Raw genomic sequence first — 21,887 nt, 5'->3', positions numbered from 1 at the left:
GCCTGGCGTGCTGCAATTCATGGGGTTGCAAAAAGTCGGACACGACTGAGCAACTGAACTGAAATGAACTGAAGCCACTCAGGGATGCTCCTACATGAGGATTTTTTAAAATAGAGGTTGCCTCTGAGAAGAGAGAACCTTTTCTACTTTTGTGGTTTTTTTAAACTTCTGTATTTGAATTGTAAAAGTATAAATGTGATTGCTTTTAAAATTAAAAAAAAAAAGTTCAACTCCTTGAGAAAGTATATGTTTTTCTAAACTAAAACCAATTTTTAGGTTTATAGTAAGGCTTGTATTTTGTTTATAACATTTAAAACTTGAGTGCTTTTGTTTGAAGAAAGTTACCCTTTTGTTGCTTTATTTTCATATTGAACTTTCATTTCCTCTTTCAAGTTTAGGTCAAAACACAGATGTGAGTCTCAGGTTTGTAAAAATACAGAATAAAGCTGGTTCATGCTTGACTGCGCTCATTGACGAGTATTGCAGGTGCAGCACTTTCAAATTTTAAGAATGATTAAGATGCTTCAAATCAAGTTAGGGATACAGTAAGCATCTTCTTGGTAAATGAAGTTTTAGAGGATGTGTTCTGGTTGCTATCTTGTTTTAGCTTATACTTTTTTTAAAAAGCTAATTTTTTTTACATGTTATGTATTTTGTTGCTTTGTACTCCTGGCAGAGGTAATGTAGAAGAAACTGACTTGCTTGAAAAATTTTGAAGACTTCTGTTTTTCCTGTGGTGCTTATTCAGATTTCATTTTTTTTTTTAAGATTGATGTAATTTTTGGCTGTGGTATGTCTTCATTGCTGTGAGTGGATTCACTCAAGTTACAGCGAGTGCGGACCACTCTCTAGTTACAGTGCGCGGGCTTCCCATTGCAGTGGCTTCTCTTGTGGAGCATAGGCTTTATGGTCGTGAGTCAAGTTTCATGTTTTAATAACATTGCTTTCTGTATCACAGTGGTTCTAAGTGTTTTTTTCCTGTCATCATGGATGGCATTTGTGTGCACCTATGTTCAGATAGGTCGTCTAGGCTGTAGCATGGCTGAGATAAGCCATGAGTTAATCTGAGTTGGGAGAGTAGTAACCATTACTCCATTCTGCCCCAAAAATCATATAGGCAAGGAAGTGAAGGGGAGTAATAGTGAGAAAAAGTCTTGATTCTGCTCTGGTTTATTTTAACGGTGGAATGATAGAAGGCAGGAGGAGAAGGGGACGACAGAGGGTGAAATGGTTGGATGGCATCACCGGGTCAATAGGCATGAATTTGAGCAAACTCTGGGAGATGGTGAAGGACAGGAAGCCTGGTGTGCTGCAGGCCATGGGGTCACAACTTAGCGACTGAACAAAAACAACAACAAATCATTCGCAGATTTGTAACATTACTTGTGCTGTACTTCAGAATTTCAGAACATGCTTGTATTTTGTAATATAGCTATTGAAAACTGGTTTCTTAACAGTTGCATCCTCTATGATTTGGGGGGGCGGTCACAGAATATGGAATTTTTATAACATCTGTTAAATTTTTCTGTTTCTAACTTATGGAACACAGTGTTTTTTCCTGAATTAAAAAATTTTTATTCAGAACGTGATTAAGTAGTACTCAAGTAGAAATTTCAGAGAACATTTTCAGAATATGAAACTTTGGGTTAAGATACTGAATATAAACAAAGATGTTTCAATTGCAGAGTTTTCCCTTGTTTGGCTGTTTATAATAAATTTTACCCCTGGGCCTTGAAAGAGTCTTTAAGATTGTACAAGAGTAAAGAATAGCCGGAGAAGAACAGAAAATTTGTAGATGAGGGACCAAGATTCAGAACAGAAGACTTCTTTCTTCTTTCACTTTTATGCAAAGGAGTGATAGCTGAGCCCCAGGGGAATTCAACCCCACCCCCACCACCCCCACCCCAAAGCTGTATACAAAGAACTTGGGTTGAGGGCTGAAGATACATTTCAAATCTAAAGGCTTAGTGTTGAATTGCCTCAGAGCATTTTACAGTTTATAAAGCACTCTTTAAAATTCTCACCCGATCCTTGGAATAACCCATTAAAATAAATAGTTTCAATTATCACTCTTGTTTTATAGGTAGGGAAGCTGAAGTCACAGAGAGGCTCATTTATCCATTTTTTCAGTAGTGTCGTAACTTAAGTCATTTATCTATGATACATTCTTTCTGCTGTCCCATGCTGTTTTTAGTGGGTGTTCTTAAGGTGATTCCTAGAATACAGTCGGGCTCTGTCCATGGAATTCTCCAGGCAAGAATACCGGAGTGGATTGCCATTCCCTTCTCCAGGGGATTTTTCCGACTGAGGGGTCTGACCTGGGTCTCCTGCATTGTAGGCAGATTTTTTTTTTTTTTTTTTTTTTACCATTTGAGCCATCAGGGAAGCCCACGATCAGATACAGGTGAGGGGAAAAAAAGGTTGTAGAGGAGAGAAAAGGTAGTGTCTAAGGTGTAGGAAAGTAGGGTCACATTAGCAGGGAATTTCCAGAAAAGTAATGGCAGCTGTGGGGGCCGGGGGGGCCTTTAACCAAGTCCCATGCTGCAACCACAGGAAATTCTTGATAACTGTGAACAGTTCAGCTTAGTATAAAAGGGATAGAAGTTAAGTGAGTTAAGTAGTTCTCCTTTTGAACTTTCTCTGGAGAGATTATCACAGTAGTTGTTTGTCTGAGACATTTATTTTGGCTGTTAATTATATACTAGTATGTGATTATATTATTATTATTATTACAAGAATGAATTATAATTAGTAATTAACTTGATTGCAAACGCTTGGAGGTAGGGCTTAATGTTTTATTTCTTCTGTATCCTCTTCTGAACTCTTCTGCTAGCTACCTAGTCCCCTGGGGACTTGTCAGCTATATCCTTTTCAGGAAAGGAGAAGTGAGAGAAGACAGGGGTTTGAAGCCCTGCTCTACTGGGTGACTTTGGGTAAGTCACTGACATTTCTCAGGGCCTCAATTTTTTTTCTCTTTAAATGAGTGAATGAGAACTGCTGCATCCCCAAAGTTTTAAAAGTACCTTTTATGAAATTTTGGTTTGTTGAATATGAATAAATGAAGACTTAGCATCCTCTGATACATACCTTATCTATACTGTGCTATCTTGCACAGGCCTCCTAGTCAGATTGAGCTTGTTTTTTCTGTACATTCCCATTCTCCTTGATGAAGAAATAACATTTTGTTGTCATTCATTCTAGCCTACTCTCATCTCTTCCTTTTGAATAGTATGCCCTCTGAAAGAATATATTTAAGCTTTCTGTTACCCTGTAAAAATGTTTTTTAATAAGATTTTTGGGTGTGGTTTTTATTTTATTTTTCTCTTGTAAATAACTAATTCTGGATGGGCCTATCAACTTGAAAAAAAATGCACAACACAAGAGCCATGAGTTGAGTTTATTCCATGTCTTACTGACATGGAATAACACGGGAGATAGGCTCTCAGCTAGCTCTGAGGAACCATTCCAAAGGTAATGGAGGAGCTGGTATCTCTATATGCAGTCAGTTGAAAGGTTACTGAAGTTGCCTGGATCAGATATCTCAATTTTAGTGCTTTCCTGTGCATGGGAAGATGCAACAATCTGAGGTCATTGGAATTCTTCCTTAGATAGGGCTTTCGACTGTCTGTGCTGCTGTGCTGTGCTTGGTCACTCAGTCGTGCCCCACTCTTTGCTCCCCCATGGACTGTAGCTTGCCAGGCTCCTCTGTCCATGGGGATTCTCCAGGCAAGAATACTGGAGTGGGTTGCCATACCCTTCTCCAGGGGATCTTCCCAACCCAAGGATCAAACCCAGGTCTCCTGCATTGCAGGCAGATTCTTTACTGTCTGAGCCACTGGGGAAGCCAAGAATACTGGAGCTGAAGGGATAAGGGTAGCCTATCCCTTCTCCTGGGGATCTTCCCAACCCAGGAGTCAAACCTGGGTCTCCTGTGTTGCTGGAGGATTCTTTACCAGCTGAGCTCCCAGGAAAGCCCACTTAGGGGTCCATAAATCCAAAACAAAGAATGTGTCACCCTAAATTCTTTCATTGTGTACTTATAGATCAGCAGCTATTGTGACTAATGATTTGATCCTTAAAGAACTGGAATGGCAGGAAACATTCTTTGTTTACACACAGTATAGGGTCACCCTGTTGGATCAAATAGGGAGTAGTAGGAATTTGTGACTGTAATTGCTTGGCTATTAATGTGAATTTTAAAAATTTGTCATAATAGAACTCAGGAAGTTTTAACTCCTAAGCACAGAGAATTGTGGTATTTAAGGAATATAATGGATTTATTTCAATATTTACATTTTAAAATGACTTTAATCTCCCAGGCAGCATTTTAGCCTAGTTTTTACCAGATGACAATTGACTGATCTGAACTTGAAACTGCATCCTTTCTCCTAGCCCACTTCCCATCAGAGAATCAGACTTGCAAATATAGTTGAAGAGAAAAGTATGTAACTCAAAAGAAGCATTAGAAAGTTAATTGATGGTTATCTAATTTCTGCAGTGCTCTAAAGTTGTCTTTATACAGTATAACCTTCATGATTGGTCATATCCAACAGAGGTGCAATGAGTCTTGGTCAGGAATTTACATTATGACTTCCTGTCCAAGGTCTCTCTCATACTGGATGGAAATGTGATCATGGTCAAATTGCTCGCTTATCTGAACTTATTTTTTAAAAGAGGAATAATTTTCTTGCTTAACTTGTTGGAAGGGCTGTTGTTAAGATATGACAGTAGCTAGAAAGCTGCAAGCATAACTATTTTAGATATGACTGTTTGAGATCCATTTCTGATAAAGCAAATGAGTATGTTGCAAAAACATATTGTATCTGTGGGAATTTGAACATTATTACATTAAGATGTTGAGTCATCTGATGAAAGTAATCTGAACTTCTAATTATACATGCTAGTGTATGATACAATATTACTGAAATTGATAGGCAAATATTTTGTTCTCCCTGTTTAATATGAAAGGTAGCCAGAGTTTTGGGATAGCTCTCCTTAATTGGTTGATCAGTTTTCTAATTGGCTACTAGGCAAAAGCGGATTCAGAAAGGAGTTTGTAGAAAAATTATTTTTAGAATTGAGCAATTATTCCTGTAATTGGGAGTAAGGTTAAAAATAGAGAGTAAATGCAAAGGTAATTTTCCTGAATATCTGGGGGGGTAGTTTCAGCTGTTTCTGGTATGTTTTACTCTTGGTTTTTATAACTTTGGAGTGTTAATAGCATTGATGTTTTTTAGGTAAAAGTGTATAAAATACTTTTGAGTTCCTCATTTCACTGACAGCATCTCTATTTTCCGTATTATAAAAACAAATTGCGTGCATTCTAAATTGTTACTTTGTATTTTGCCCTTGCTGTGGGTTTTTATTTTTAACTTTTAAGTGGGAAGAATTTTGACATTGTCTTGATCACTGTAAAGATAGGACTAATTGAAAAAGTGATTTTATCATAAGTCACCTTCTTAAAATTACAGTAGAAAGATAGTTTTCATCCTCTGACCTTGAATTAGGCTTGGTTATACCTGCTTTCTCAAGAAGAGCCCTCTGTTTGCATGGGGAGAAATCAGAAGAATTATCGTTTGTCTATAAAAATGTATTTCTAAAAAACTGAGGTATGCTTGAAATTTTTAGTACTAACGGGTCATGAATCTGTATGTATCCATCAACTGGCTTCAGCAGTTACTGAACTTAACGACTTGTATTTCACCCACACCTCCCCTTTTGCAGAGTTATTTCACCTGGATCCTAGGCATAAAAATCTCTTTAACTGGAAATACATAGTGAGATCTCTCAGAGATAAAGACTCTTTCGGATGTGACAATTGACATTATAGTTATGTTAAAAATTTTAATGCAGGGCAATTTCCTAAATGACATTTAATCCAGTCAGTGTTCAAAGTTCCTTTTTGTTTGTATCATAATTGCCCTTTTGCTAGGTTTGTTTGCTTCCGGATTCAAACAAGGTCTATATACAGCATTTGATTGATGGCTCTAAAATTTCTTAAACTGTAACCATATCCCTGCCATCTCTTGAAGTTTTGTTTACTTTTTACTATTTATTTATTGAAAAATTGGAGTTAGTTTTCCTGCATTCAGCATTTTTCCTGATTTATAATAAAAGTTAATATATAATGATTATTTGATAGGGACTCCAGATTATTTGATAAGGACTTCCCTGGTGGTCCAGTGATTAAGACTCCGACTTCCAATGCAGAAAGTACTACTAGTTTGATCCCTGGTCAGGGAACTCAGATCCCATATGCCTTGCAGTTTGGCAAAAAAAAAAAAAAAATCTATGATATTGAAAGATAAAATACACAAAATGAAAAGTAAAACCTTGTCACTCAGAGATTGCCGATGTTAGTTTTCTTACGTTTTCTTTCAACTTTTTCAAGTGTGTTTTTTTGTGCTTTTAAAATATGTGTATGTACTTTGCTTATTTTTATATCCTTTTTAATATATTTTAATATTACATTGTGTTTATTTCCCCATGTCATTATGAAAGAAAATGAAGCATTTGGCTGCATAATACTTCACAGTATATGTCTTAATTTAAGCATTTCCTTTCAGCCAGACATTTGTTGTTGTTTAGTTGCTAAGTCACATCCAACTCTTTGCAGGCCCATGGACTGCATCCCGCCAGGCTCTCTGCCGGTGGGATTTCCCAGACAAGAATGCTGGAGTGGGTGCCATCTCCTCCTCCAGGGGATCTTCCCAGCCTAGGCGCTGAACCCATGTCTCCTGTGTCTCCTCCACTGGCAGGCAGGTTCTTTACCACTGAGTCACCAGCCAGCCATTTAGACTGTTTCCAGTTTTTCACTGTGATAAAGCTGTGATAACCGTCTTAGTACATAGGTCTCTGTATTTCAGATTTTTAAAAAAATTATAGAACCTTAGAAGTGGAATTATTCAAAGGGCATGAATATTTTTTAATTGCTGAATTCATATTGCCATAAAAATTATATTTTGTAATCTCCAGTGCAGTTCCCACTTTAAGAATCTGTTTGCATATGTTCCATGTTATTAAGAAATCTTTGCTTATCATATTAGTTGGTGGAGTGTGATTTTTTCCCCTATTCTTTGGCTGTTGTTGGGGCTTCCCTGGTGGCTCAGATGGTAAAGCGTCTGCCTGTAACGCGGGAGACCCAGGTTCGATCCCTGGGCTGGGAAGATCCCCTGGAGAAGGAAATGGCAATCCACTCCAGTATTCCTGCCTGGAGAATTCCGTGGATTAAGGAGCCTGGTAGGCTACAGTCCACGGGGTCCCAAAGAGTCGGACACGACTGAGCGACTTCACTTCACTTCACTTGGCTGTTGTAATTGTATTTGAGATTTTTTAATGCATATATTATGTTGTAAGTTTGTTAATATTTTTCATTGTTCTGCCATTAAAGATCAAATACTCACTTAAATTTGTCTTCTAGAATCACTTAGGGTTTTTTTTTTCCCTTAATTGCTAGAAGGCATTCCTAGCATGTACTTTGTACATTCCTAGCATTTATTAAACTGTTGATCCCCTCCTCATTTATTTGTAATTCAAGTTTTGATATGTAAATACACTTTGTGGTTGGTATGTTCAGAAAATTCTAGAAAAAGGAATTGTTTTCCTGTTTACTGAGTTTTAATGTTATCTCTCTCCTCCCTCCACCCTCTTTTTTCTGCTTCCCACCTATGAAATGTATCCAGATGTCCTTGATTCTGAATGAGTCTTGGGAAAACACCTTAAAAAAACCTAGTCTAGTCCTCATCTGTTTTCCTTTCTTTTCCTTGTTATATGTGTTATTTTAAAAATGAACTCCCATTTGATTTAATTTTAAACTGAATTTACCAGATGTTACCAAAACATTATACCAACATTAGTAGTTTGTGATACATACTCTGTTGTTAGAGCATTTTGATCAACTTTAACTGTTAATACTTCCACCAGAGGATGAGTAGAGGAAGGGAAAGGTAAAACATTGAAAACTGGCTACACCCTGAGCCAGAGGGTATAGTCTTATGTACTTTCCAATCCAGACACAAGTTTTCATGTATCTTAATCCAGAAACAAGTTTTTATATATCTAGACCAGTGGTTCTTAGTCTTTAGTATACTACAAAGAATGATTACCTCAGATTTAGGGCAAAGGCTGACTTTAGAAATATCCATCATATGGTCTGTTTATATACTTGGTTATTTCTCACTGATAATGGGATTTGCTTTATTTTGTAACACATATACTTACAGAGTTTCAGTTTAGTTTAGTCGCTCAGTCCTGTCCGACTCTTTGCGACCCCATGAATCGCAGCACGCCAGGCCTCCCTGTCCATCACCATCTGCCGGAGTTCACTCAGACTCGCGTCCATTGAGTCCGTGATGCCATCCAGCCATCTCATCCTCTGTCGTCCCTTTCTCCTCCTGCCCCCAATCCCTCCCAGCATCAGAGTCTTTTCCAATGAGTCAACTCTTCGCATGAGGTGGCCAAAGTACTGGAGTTTCAGCTTTAGCATCATTCTTTCCAAAGAAATCCCAGGGCTGATCTCCTTCAGAATGGACTGGTTGGATGTCCTTGCAGTCCAAGGGACCCTCAAGAGTCTTCTCCAACACCACAGTTCAAAAGCATCAGTTCTTCGGCGCTCAGCCTTCTTCACAGTCCAACTCTCACATCCATACATGACCACAGGAAAAACCATAGGCTTGACTAGACAGACTTAGTTGGCAAAGTAATGTCTCTGCTTTTGAATATACTATCTAGGTTGGTCATAACTTTTCTTCCAAGGAGTAAGCGTCTTTTAATTTCATGGCTGCAGTCACCATCTGCAGTGATTTTGGAGCCCCCCAAAATAAAGTCTGACACTGTTTCTACTCTTTCCCCATCTATTTCCCATGGAGTGATGGGATCAGATGCCATGATCTTCGTTTTCTGAATGTTGAGCTTTAAGCCAACTTTTTCACTCTCCTCTTTCACTTTCATCAAGAGGCTTTTTAGTTCCTCTTCACTTTCTGCCATAAGGGTGGTGTCATCTGCATATCTGAGGTTATTGATATTTCTCCCGGCAATCTTGATTCCAGCTTGTGCTTCTTCCAGCCCAGCGTTTCTCATGATGTACTCTGCATATCAGTTAAATAAGCAGGGTGACAATATACAGCCTTGATGTACTCCTTTTCCTATTTGGAACCAGTGTGTTGTTCCATGTCCAGTTCTAACTGTTGCTTCCTGACCTGCATACAGATTTCTGAAGAGGCAGGTTAGGTGGTCTGGTATTCCCATCTCTTTCAGAATTTTCCAGAGTTTATTGTGATCCACACAGTCAAAGGCTTTCGCATAGTCAATAAAGCAGAAATTGATGTTTTTCTGGAACTCTCTTGCTTTTTCCGTGATCCAGCGGATGTTGGCAATTTGATCTCTGGTTCCTCTGCCTTTTCTAAAACCAGCTTGAACATCAGGGAGTTCACGGTTCACGTATTGCTGAAGCCTGGCTTGGAGAATTTTGAGCATGAGTTTACTAGCATGTGAGATGAGTGCAATTGTGCGGTAGTTGGAGCATCCTTTGGCATTGCCTTTCTTTGGCATTGGAATGAAAACTGACCTTTTCCAGTCCTGTGGCCACTGCTGAGCTTTCCAAATTTGCTGGCATATTGAGTGCAGCACTTTCACAGCATCATCTTTCAGGATTTGAAACAGCTCAACTGGAATTCCATCACCTCCACTAGCTTTGTTTGTAGTGATGCTTTCTAAGGCCCACTTGACTTCACATTCCAAGATGTCTGGCTCTAGATGAGTGATCACATCATCATGATTATCTGGGTTGTGAAGATCTTTTTTGTACAGTTCTTCCGTGTATTCTTGCCACCTCTTCTTAATATCTTCTGCTTCTGTTAGGTCCAGACCATTTCTGTCCTTTATCGAGCCCATCTTTGCATGAAATGTTCCCTTGGTATCTCTGATTTTCTTGAAGAGATCTCTAGTCTTTCCCATTCTCTTGTTTTCCTCTATTTCTTTGCATTGATTGCTGAAGAAGGCTTTCTTATCTCTTCTTGCTATTCTTTGGAACTCTGCATTCAGATGCTTATATCTTTCCTTTTCTCCTTTGCTTTTCGCCTCCCTTCTTTTCACAGCTATTTGTAAGGCCTCCCCAGACAGCCATTTTGCTTTTTTGCATTTCTTTTCCATGGGGATGGTCTTGATCCCTGTCTCCTGTACAATGTCACGAACCTCATTCCATAGTTCAACAGGCCCTCTATCTATCAGATCTAGGCCCTTAAATCTATTTCTCACTTCCACTGTATGATCATAAGGGATTTAATTTAGGTCATACCTGAATGGTCTAGCGGTTTTCCCTCCTTTCTTCAATTTAAGTCTGGATTTGGTAATAAGGAGTTCATGATCTGAGCCACAGTCAGCTCCTGGTCTTGTTTTTGTTGACTGTATAGAGCTTCTCCATCTTTGGCTGCATAGAATATAATCAGTCTGATTTCAATGTTGACCATCTGGTGATGTCCATGTGTAGAGCCTTCTCTTGTGTTGTTGGAAGAGGGTGTTTGCTATGACCAGTGCATTTTCTTGGCAAAACTCTGTTAGTCTTTGCCCTGCTTCGTTCCGCATTCCAAGGCCAAATTTGCCTATTCCTCCAGGTGTTTCTTGACTTCCTACTTTAGCATTCCAGTCCCCTATAATGAAAAGGACATCTTTTTGGGGTGTTAGTTCTAAAAAGTCTTGTAGGTCTTCAAAAAACCATTCAACTTCAGCTTCTTCAGTGTTACTGGTTGGGGCATAGACTTGGATAACTGTGATATTGAATGGTTTGCCTTGGAGACGAACAGAGATCATTCTGTCGTTTTTGAGATTGCATCCAAGTACTGCATTTCGGACTCTTTTGTTGACCATGATGGCTACTCCATTTCTTCTGAGGGATTCCTGCCCGCAGGAGTAGATATAATGGTCATGTGAGTTAAATTCACCCATTCCAGTCCATTTTAGTTCGCTCATTCCTAGAATGTCGACGTTCACCCTTGCCATCTCTTGTTTGACCACTTCCAATTTGCCTTGATTTATGGACCTGACATTCCAGGTTCCTATGCAGTATTGCTCTTTACAGCATCGGATCTTGCTTCTATCACCAGTCACATCCACAACTGGGTATTGTTTTTGCTTTGGCTCCATCCCTGCATTCTTTCTGGGGTTATTTCTCCACTGATCTCCAGTAGCATATTGGGCACCTAATGACCTGGGGAGTTCCTCTTTTGGTATCCTATCATTTTGCCTTTTCATACTGTTCATGAGTATGAATACCATTTTTATGTATTAATGCTAGCTAACAAATTCAGTGATGATGGAAGGTCAGATAGTGCTTAAAATAATTTAGCATGTTCAGTTCAAGAGAAAAGTTGAGATGTAATTATTTGTCTCTAGAGCAAATTGTTCTGGTATGGGAAGAACAGGATGCTCACAGTAAAGTTATTCTTCTGAAGAGTTAATATTTTTTGAATCAGAAGACACAAAGGCAGTATATAGTGACAAGTTTTCTTACTGCTTCTGTCGCTTAGACACTTGGGCCCCCTCTTCCAGAGGCAACCAGTTACATCATTTTTGAATACCAAATTCTTATGGTTTTAAATGATTGGCAAGTGTCCATAGAAGGAAATTTATCTTTAACTTATTAATGCAAGGAAGTTTGGCATCAACCTTTAGTGTTTATTTTGGATAGAATCTTTTGTTTACATGTGTATGTGTTTACATATATGTGACAAATTTGCATACCCATATGTAGATATGTGATTCAATTTTAAAAGTAAAATATAGAAAATTAGGAAAATAAGAGAAAACATCTGATAACCTTAACAGAACTGGTATAGTCATTTTAATGTAGAATACTTCTCCCCTAGATTTAAATTCTGGCCACATAGTACTTCTACATACTTTTGCCCCCTTAACCACAAGAATTTCATATTGAGCATACTGGGTTTCTGACTCATTTCTTATAAGGGATATGAATTTCTTCGTAATATTGCTCTTGGAAGCAGGAGCAGGGAACTAACCTTTATTGAAGAAGAGAGGAAATGAGAGATTGGCGAAAGTAGGGAGGTTAAATAAGGGTACATATTTTTATAATTCAATCTTGAGAAAAATAAAGGAAAAGTCAAGTTTTGGTACTTTGAATTTCTTAGAACTGATTGCTCTTGTTTTTTTCTTCTTTTGTTTTAATTTTTTTTTAAATAGAGGATTGAATCCAAGATTGAATCCAAGGATAAGATGACATTGTATTGTTTAAAATGTTTGCATGGAAGGACAGAAATGCCTTGGGTAGCCATTGCCTTCTCCAGGGCATCTTCCGCACCCAGGGATCCAACCCAGATCTCCTGCATTGTAGGTGGTTTCTTTACCATCTTAGCTACCAGGGAAGCCTAATACACAGTACCTGCCTCAAAGCAATATTAATTTATAAACTTCTTGGTAGAATTTCAAGGAGGGCGATCCCAAAATGTTTCTGGAGGACAATAAATGTTGGTGGAATTAATAGTACATTACCCAGGACTTTCTTGATGGTCCAATAATTAAGACTACATGCTTCCACTGTAGGGGATGCCAGTTGGATCCCTGGTTGAGGAACTGAGAGCCCACAGGTGGTGAGACACAGCCAATAAATAAGTAGAAATATAAAGAAAATATTATATTACTAGTTTAAGATAAGTAAAATCAATTTCTATTTCTATCTATTTCTGTCTATTTCTATCATTTATAAGGACTTTCCTAGGATTGCCTGGAAGTAATATTAGTCTGTCTCCTCTGATTTGTAGGTTTACCTTGATCTTGTGGTTAAGAGAGTGTTTGATAGGTTTTTCTACTGTAAAGTTACCTTCTTCTGATTTCTATCCTTCAGAAGGGAGTCAGGAAATCTAGTCCATGTTTAAGGGTGGAGTAGGGTTAAGCTTCACCTCCCAGAGGATGATAAATCTAATACTACTTGGAATTTTATAAGGAAGATTTGTCCCTTTCCCTCCTACTTTTCTCTCCCTTTGTGGGAGTATTTTAAAGCAAACCATAGATAACACATGTCATTGATAAGAGAATTTTTATAGTTCTTGATACATACTGCTAAATTAAACTCCAGAAGGATTATAGCCATTAACTGGAGGACTAGCAATGTATGGCTAAACTTTTATGGTACTTTTTTGGTGTTTTTTTAGGTGAACGTTTACGTTTTAATTTGCATTTATTTGATTAGTTAGGGTGACCTTTTAAAATGTTTGTTAATTAGCTGTAGCACCTCTTTTGGGAATTATCTTTTCCCTTGGTCTTTACTTATTTTAAATGTCTTTTAGAGACTCTGTTAGCTATTTTAACTCCTTTTTCTCTTAGAGACTTAAGAGATTTATTTACATTTTGCTTACTGGCCCTTCATTTTTAATCATCTTCAGGGTTTTGTCTTTTATTCATATCTTATGATCACATCATTCTTAGTCCTGTTGTATTCTTTTAAAATTTTTTCCTCCTCTTGCATTTACCTGTATATATTATAAGGAAATTTGGCAGCCATTGGTAAAGCAAGAAGTAAACAAGTAAGGCCATTTTAGGTAAAAGTCATCTAATGGTAATTCCATTCCAAATTAATGTGAGAACTCTTTGTGTGTTAGTCTAGCATATGAATTATTTGCTTTAAAAATTCATGACTGGTTCTCCTAAGCATTTTGTGTTAAAGGTACTTTTATGTTATACTTTGTAAATATTTACTGTTTTGTAGTGTATTACAGAGAAGGCAATGGCAACCCACTCCAGTACTCTTGCCTGGAAAATCCCATGGATGGAGGAGCCTGGTAGGCTGTAGTCCCATGGGGTCGCTAAGAGTAGGACATGACTGAGCGACTTCACTTTCCCTTTTCACTTTCACGAATTGGAGAAGGAAATGACAACCCACTCCAGTGTTCTTGCCTGGAGAATCCCAGGGACGGGGGAGCCTGGCGGGCTGCCGTCTATGCGATTGCAGAGTTGGACACGACTGCCGCGATTTAGCAGCAGCAGCAGCAGTGTATTACAAAAGTATGAGATTAACTTTTATAATCTTGAAACCTATGTTGACATTTTAGTATGTTTTGGGAATTTTTGTTACCTCTAGATATTGTAAAATACCTTCTTTTAAAAAAAGTATAATTTTTAAAAAAAAAAACACCTAGGTGATAATAGCTTCTTGCAAAGATATTCAAACCAAATAGTTTCTTCTGTAAAAGAAACCAAGATGAACTCTCACACACATGCAAATATATAAAGGCCTTCCCACCTAAATTTTTAGGCTTGGAAGATATTTTATTATTATTTTTTTAAATTTCCTTTTAGTCCTTAACAATTATGACAATAGCAAATAGTTCCAAAGTAAAAGAGCTGAAGTAAAATTGTCAAAAGAAAGTCAAGGGTTTATGGTTACCCTTCAGTTCTTCCAGCTTGCTCCTGGAAGAAGATAGTGTGTTAGTTACAGCATTAAAGAAAATGAGAGTACTCTCCTAATAATATTTCACATTGTCATTGGTTGTTATTTTTAATTGCTCTTGGGATTTTAGATCTATTTTTCTATGGTTTACAGTTCTGTTAACTCTTTAGCTAACAGTCTAATAAATAAATATTTAAATGGAAATAGACCCTTACAAATCTGGCTTTGTAGCCACCTAGAAGAAAAGGAAGCAAATAACCTATAACACGTTCTTAATCTTACTGTGATATAATGGATTAATACTCAATAATATAAAGAGCTCCTAAAATCAACTAGACAAAAGAGTTTGAAAAAGAAGAAATAACTTGAAAAGATGTATAGCCTCATTATATGGGTAATAAAAGCAATGAGACCCATTTTGGGGCCTGACATTCTGGCAAAAAGTTTTTTTTTTTTTTTTTACATCTAAGTATTGTTATACTATTAGTGATGGTAACATTGTATGAATTGCTAACTGCTATGTTGTGCAATTAGTAATATGTACTGTGTGCTTTTGATTGAATAATTTCAATAATTCCAATTTCAGGTAAAGGCTTTTTGTGAATGCCTTCAGACCTAGAGATTTCTTTAAAAAAAAAAAAAAAAAAACAGTCCTACAAAATATGGACACAGAGATGTTTATTGCAACATTATAATAACAAATGTTGGAAAGGCCCTAAATTATCTTTACTAAAGAAATGCTAAAATTGTATGTTCATGTTTTGGAGTATTATGTAACCATTAAAAAGAATGAAGTAGAGCTTTATATTGAAAGGTCTTCAAGACTTATATTACCCAAAAGCAAGCTGCAGAACATGTATAATATGATCTCCTGAAACCTACCAAAATGATGTATGTGTATATATATTTAAAAGGATATAAATACATATGAAAAGACCTGAAAGTAGTCACACTTGACTGTTAACTATGGTACATCTGGGGAAAGGGAGGAGAACTGGGGAGTGAGAAATGGGAAGGTTGACATTTGCCATTTTACTGTGTGTGCTTCCAGGGATACCACTGATACTAAATATGTAACACTGATAATGTTGCTGTTTTACAAATATTTGCTACTAAGAGTGTTTGGCCTAAGCAGGAACCACTTTTAAAAAGTTTTATTTCCTAAAGACTCAATCCTGAATATGCAATTCCATGGCATAATTCTAGAAAACACAGTAATAGAAAAGTAGTGTCTACTTTTTTCATCTTTTCCAAAGTTATAAACAGGCAATTGAATTTGACTCCCCAAAGATGAACTAAGGTAAATTAAACCTACCTAGCGTGAGCTAGAATGTTTAAGGTTCTAACCGCAGATAGTAAATTGGTAGCACTGGAAAATTCCTTCAGCACATACAGAAACAGGATGACTCAACCGACTTAACTGCAGCTGACGTCTACCAGGGAAGGTTTATTAGTTGTACTTGGTGGAGGAAATGACCCGGATCTGAGAAATATGGGAAACTGTGTTTGCCCTCCCAGCATACTGAGTGGATTATTTTACTGCTTTCCTGTGCTGAGAGTTGTTGAAGAGTGGATGGTTTGAGAGCTTTAGATATGTTTTATCCTTTATGCTGCATTAAAAAGTCATCTGTAAACTGTTGCTTAATTTACACCCAGAGTCATAATATCACAAATATTCATTATAGTGGGAAAATACTGACGTGATACATAAGTTAAATGCTTGTTATGGCAAATCCTAAAATAGAAGAAAGTAGAAATGTATAAAAGCTCTCTATCACTCAACTTCAGTAATTATCAATTCACGGCCACTTTTGTTTCTTCTGTGCCGTATTTACTTCTCTCCTCTCCTAGATTATTTTGAACTTCTTCAGTGCATTGTTCTTATTTTTTATGACTTTGGCCTTTTGTGACCAACTGGAGTAAAACTGGTTGTCTTCAAGGGTCAAACCCATAACTTTGATATTATTCAGCATTGTTCTCACATTAAGGATGTGTATTGAGGAGGCAAATAACTCATCTGAAACAAGAAAAACAAAAGCATTGTTTTAAGTTACTTTCTATGAAAGGGCTCTTCTAGGCCGATTTACCAGAATTCTGATTCAGTAGCCCAATTTTGTCTTGCCCAGGGTAGAGCAGCTTCTTAATGTCTTTGGCCACCAAGGGGTTTAAATATGGGGTGGAATCGGGTACAGTTTTTGCTCTAGTACTCAGCTGCTGATGTGCACTGTTGCTTGTTCTGAGGTCCTAGCCAAAACATAACTGTTCCCATTGTATTTTTTTTTTTTTAAGTAATTTTAAAGTGGAAACTCTTAACTGAAAATAGTACATAAAACAGCTCAAGTTTACATATAGAAATTTCCACAGAAGCATTGTACTATTGAGGAATGTCCTATTTGTAAATGCATTTTCTTATTTCACTGGCGGCTAATTAAGACCAGCTGATACTTTTAAATTCTAGTTGATTTACATGTTCCTGGCATATATAGATACAGAGAAAATAAACATTGTCCAAAATTTAAAAAATACTTGTTCATTGCTATGGCTTAAGCAAAGAGGGAGGTGTTCAGAGACAGAGTGATGATTAAAATAGGCTCCTGCCCCCAAGCTGTGTCTTTGTCTGGAGGGATGGGTAGTGGTGGAGTCTAATTTTGTAAATCAAATGAATTAAAGAGACCTAAAAATAGCTGTTTTATAATTTTGATAGGTGCTAAAAAACAAGTCTCCTTTCATTTTATAAAACTCAGTTTGCTAGTACTTTCCTAGAGTATTTCTGTGTTAAGGCACTGTAGAACTGGATAGACATCGGACTTTTAGTATTTGAATTTTATTTAAAAAAAACTTATGATTATATCTTTTAATTTCAACCAACATTGTATTGGCCTGGCAAGGCACTGAGAGGGCAGGAGGAAGGACCCGTATTTGTGAATATTGCGTATGTCCACACCCAGCACAATCCGAGCCCTTTAACAGTTGAGGAACAGACTTCCAAGGGTGAACTTTATGTACACAAAGGGGTAAATTATGTTTATTTTCAGGGTTTTCTCTACATCGAAAGCTTATCAATTAAAAGAACATACGGACACAGAGTGGCCTCAGACAAAACTGAAGTAGTGAGTTTGTATTTGATATTTCCTACCTTCTAGAGAGTAATACTGTTCAGCTTAGGTTGCCTTGAACTCCGCTTCCCCTCCCCAAACCCACTTCCCTTAGCTCAGGCAAGAAGATACTAGATGGGAAATAGGTTTTCCCTGACTGTTATGTGACTTGATTTCACCTCAGTGTATCTTGGATGTTTCCCCAAATCATCACATAGAAAACTGACTCATTCTTAAAGATGGTAACGATAACCCTGTATGAGAGACAGCAAAAGAGACACAGACGTATAGAACAGTCTTTTGGGCTCTGTGGGAGAGGGAGGAGGGGATGATTTGGGAGAATGGCATTGAAACGTATAATATCATATAAGAAACGGGTCGCCAGTCTAGGTTCGATGCAGGATACAGGATGCTTGGGGCTGGTGCACTGGGATGACCCAGAGGGATGGTATGGTGAGAGAGGTAGGAGGGGGATGGGGAATACGTGTACACACGTGGCGGATTCATGTTCATGAATGGCAAAACCAATACAATATTGTAAAGTAATTAGCCTCTAATTAAAATAAATAAATTAAAAAAAAAGAAAACTGGCTCATTCTTTTCAACAGCTGTATAGGACTTCATGTACTCATACTGTTGTTTATTTAATTAGAGCTACATGGATAAATACTTTGAATTAATATTTTTTGCTCTTATAAAAAACATTGCAGTGGGCATCCTTATATAAAAATTTTGCATGTTTATTTGGATATGGATATCTGAGTCATCCATGTAAAATTTCCAATTTTCTGGTAAAAGTGCTGTTTAGATTTGCACTTCTTCCATTTTGTAGTTGCTTATTGGTTCTGTTTTCCTTGTGAACATGCTCTTTGCTCCTTTTATCTGTTAGATTGCCATTTTCATACTGACTTTTCAGAACTATCTGTAAATTAAGGAAATTAACCCTGATACGTGTTGAAGGTGTTTTTTTTTAAAGTTCTTTGTCTTTACAGTGTATTTTTGGCTTATAGTAATGAATATCACTTTAACTGTCAAAATTATTGATCCTTTATAGTTTTTTGGAATTATGTTCTTCTACATTCATCCCAGTGACCTGGTTGTAGTTATATATTGTGACTTTTTAAATTTAATTTTTTCTATATTTTAAAAGTTTTCATATATATGTACATAGTCATTATAATAAATGTTTAAATATTAACAAAATGAATGTCTGTCCTCCAAATTATATTCTCCTCTCTAGAACTGATCACTCATTAAATTTGATGTATTTTCTTCCAGTCCTTTATGTATGCATCATACTTTAAAGAAATAGACAACTATTTTACCATTTCTGAATAGTCCATTGTTTAAAATGGCACCTTTTAAGAAACAGAGCTGAAGATTTTGGCTGATTTTTACTAAGAAAGCTCAGACAGTAAACTAGGAAACTTTTCTCAGTGACAATATATACAAAATAAAACTTTGGGATATATAATCTCTCATAGAAAACTATATTTTGGATTACTACCACTATGCCATATGTGTAACACAGTTGTTGTTCAGTTGCTCACTCACGTCCAACTTTTTGCAACCCCATAGACTGCAGCATGCTGGATTTCCCTGTCTTTCACCATCTCCTGAAGCTTGCTCAAACTCATGTCTATTGAGTCAGTTATGCCATCCAGCCATCTCGTCCTTTATCATCCCCTTCTCCTCTTGCCTTGAGTCTTTCCAGCATCAGGGTCTTTTCTAATGAGTCATCTTTTCGCATCAGGTGGTCACACTATTGAAGCTTCAACTGCAGCATCAGTCCTTCCAATGAATATTCAGGATTGATTTCCTTTAGGATCGACTGGTTTGATCTCCTTGCAGTCCAAGGGACTCTCAAGAGTCTTTTCCAACAACACAGTAGTCCTTTAAAGTTTGTTTTTTAGAATGAAAAGTGAAAGCGTTAGTTGCTCAATCATGTCTGACTCTTTGCAACCCCATGGACTGTTGTTGCCTATCATGGGATCTCCCAGGCAAGAATACTGCAGTGGGTTACCATTTCCTCTTCCAGGGGATCTTCCCGACCCAGGGATTGGATCAAACCCCCATCTTCTGCATTGCAGGTGGATTCTTTATGGGCTAAAGTGTCTTTAATTTGCTTGTCCATAAATAACAAGTAATTCTTGGTTAAAGAATTCAAATAACAAAGGACCATATAGTGTATGATTCCATTTACATGAATTGTTCATAATAGGCAAATTCATGGGGACAGAAAGCCAGTTAGGGATTGCCTAGTGCTGGGAGGAAGAGAGGAAAGTGAAGAGTGAAAAGTTTCCTAGTTAACAGACGTGAGTTTGAGAGGAAAGTGAAGTGAAGTAAAGGTTTCATTTTAGAGGTACAAAATGTTTTAAAATTGTGGCAATGATTGCACAATTCTGAGAATATACTAAATATTGAATAGTACCTTTTCAGCACCTGAACTGTATAGTATGTGATTTATCTCAGTGAAGTTGTTATAAAAAATAAATTCAAGTAATACATATGTTTGTAGATGGAGTAAATATTTCTAAGACTCACTTTTATAAATATTCTAAAAATAAATAAAGTGCCACCTTTATTACGTTCAAAATTCTGGTAAAATCATAGGTCAGTTTGCCAACGTTCTGTTCTGATCCATTGCTCTGGTTGAGTGTTTGTGTGGCCTCACTTTAAAAAGTTAAATTGCTCCTGCATCTAGAATTTGTTTTGTTTTAGAAATGAGGGTAAGGAGTCAGCTTTCCCCAACACTTTATGGAATAGCTTATCTTTCCCCCAGTGATTTGATGTGCGGCTCTTTAGTTCTTCCAGGTCTTAGTTGAACATTTCTTATATCTTCATAGGCTTTGCCCCCATTCATTTTCCAAGATCCTGGAATGTGTTCATTATCATTATCCTGAATTCTTTTTCTGAAAGGTTGCCTGTCTCCACTTAATTTAGTTGTTTTTCTGGGGTTTTATCATGTTCTTCATCTGGGACATAATCCTCTGCCTTTTCTGGCTGTCTCACTTTCTGAGATTTGGGGGTTTGTTTTGCAGGATGCAGGGTTGTAGTTCTTCTTGCTTCTTCTGTCTGCTTTCTGGTGGATGAGGCTATCTAAAAGCTTGTACAAGCTTCCTGATGGGAGGGACTGGTGGTGGGTAGAACTGGGTCTTGCTCTAGTAGAGGGGGCAAGTTTAATAAAACTTTGTCTGCTGATGGGTGGAGCTGTGTCCCCTCCCGGATCATTGTCTGGCCTGAGGTGAGCCAGCACGGGAGCTTACAGGCGGTATGGTGGGGCCGCTGGTGGCCCCTGAGAGGGCTCCCACCCAGGTGTGCTTCCCAAACTGCTGCTGTCAGTGCCCTTGGCGCGGGCAGCGAGCCACAGCCGCCCCTTGCCTCTGCAGGAGACCTGCCAACACTAGCAGACAGGCTTGCTTCAGCCTCCTCTGTGATCACTGCTTCTTGCCTCTGGGTCCTGCTGTGCACAAGACTTCAGGTGCCCTCCACGAGGGAGTCTGCTTTCCCCCATCCTGTGTCAGTTCTGTAGTCAAATCCAGCAGACCTTCAAAGTCAGATTCTCTGGGGATTCCTAGTCCTGTGCCAGCCCCCCCAGGAGGCGAACCCTGCTGTGGGGCTCAGAACCTTCATTACAGTGGGAGGACATCAGGGGCGTAATTGTTCTCCAGTTTGCGCGCCACCTACCTGGCAGTCCTAGGGTTTGATTTTTATCCTAATTGTGCCCCTCCTGCCGTCTCATTATGGCTTTTCCTTTGTCTTCGGATGCCAGGTATCTTTTTTTTTGGTGGGTTCCAGTGTCTTCCTGTCGATGGTGGTTCATCAGTTAGTTGTGATTTCAGTACTCTCACAAGAAGAGGGACGTCCTTCTACTCTGCCATCTTGGAGAGATCTCCTCACTTGTTACTCTTATTTTTCCAAATCTTCCCAGCCGTTTCCTGGCTATTGTCTTGTTAGTTCATGCCCCTCCGCCCCCTTCCCCCTGACATTGATATCATTTTAGATAACTCTTTCTTTTTTTTCTTTCAGAGGACTTTCTTGGTAGGATAAAGACTGCAAAGTGGACATAGCTTTACTGTTGTTTAGTTGCTAAGTCGTTTCCAAATCTTTGTGACCCCGTGGGCTGTAGCCTGCTAGGCTTCTCTGTCCATGAGATTATCCTGGCAGGAATACTGGAATGGGTTGCCATTTTCTTCTCCATTTGACATAGTTTAGGCTGCTTTAGTAAAACAGCACAAACTGAATGGCTTAAACAACATTTATTTCTCACAGTTTTGGATTTTGGGAGGCCTGTGACTAAGGTGTCTGGTAAGGAATCTCTTCCTCCTTATATAGATGGATGCCTTCTTGCTGTATCTTCACATGTCAAAGAAAGAGATATCATATCTCATCTT

At 37.9% G+C, this 21,887-nt stretch overlaps 1 protein-coding gene and 1 non-coding gene across 2 annotated transcripts in view; both read left to right on the top strand.

The window, feature by feature from the left end:
• Positions 1 to 21,887, top strand: part of SMIM14 (small integral membrane protein 14) — a 68,401-nt gene that overhangs the window by 8,155 nt on the left and 38,359 nt on the right. The window lies entirely within an intron of this gene.
• Positions 7,095 to 7,166, top strand: TRNAY-GUA. Its single transcript has one exon. It is a non-coding gene; the product is annotated as a tRNA-Tyr (tRNA).

This window comes from Oryx dammah, unplaced genomic scaffold, assembly GCF_014754425.2.
Source record: "Oryx dammah isolate SB20612 unplaced genomic scaffold, SCBI_Odam_1.1 HiC_scaffold_3, whole genome shotgun sequence".
Classification (NCBI taxonomy): domain Eukaryota; kingdom Metazoa; phylum Chordata; class Mammalia; order Artiodactyla; family Bovidae; genus Oryx; species Oryx dammah.
The sequence above is the reverse complement of the archived record's forward strand: the minus strand, read 5'-3'. Positions and strand labels throughout refer to the sequence as shown.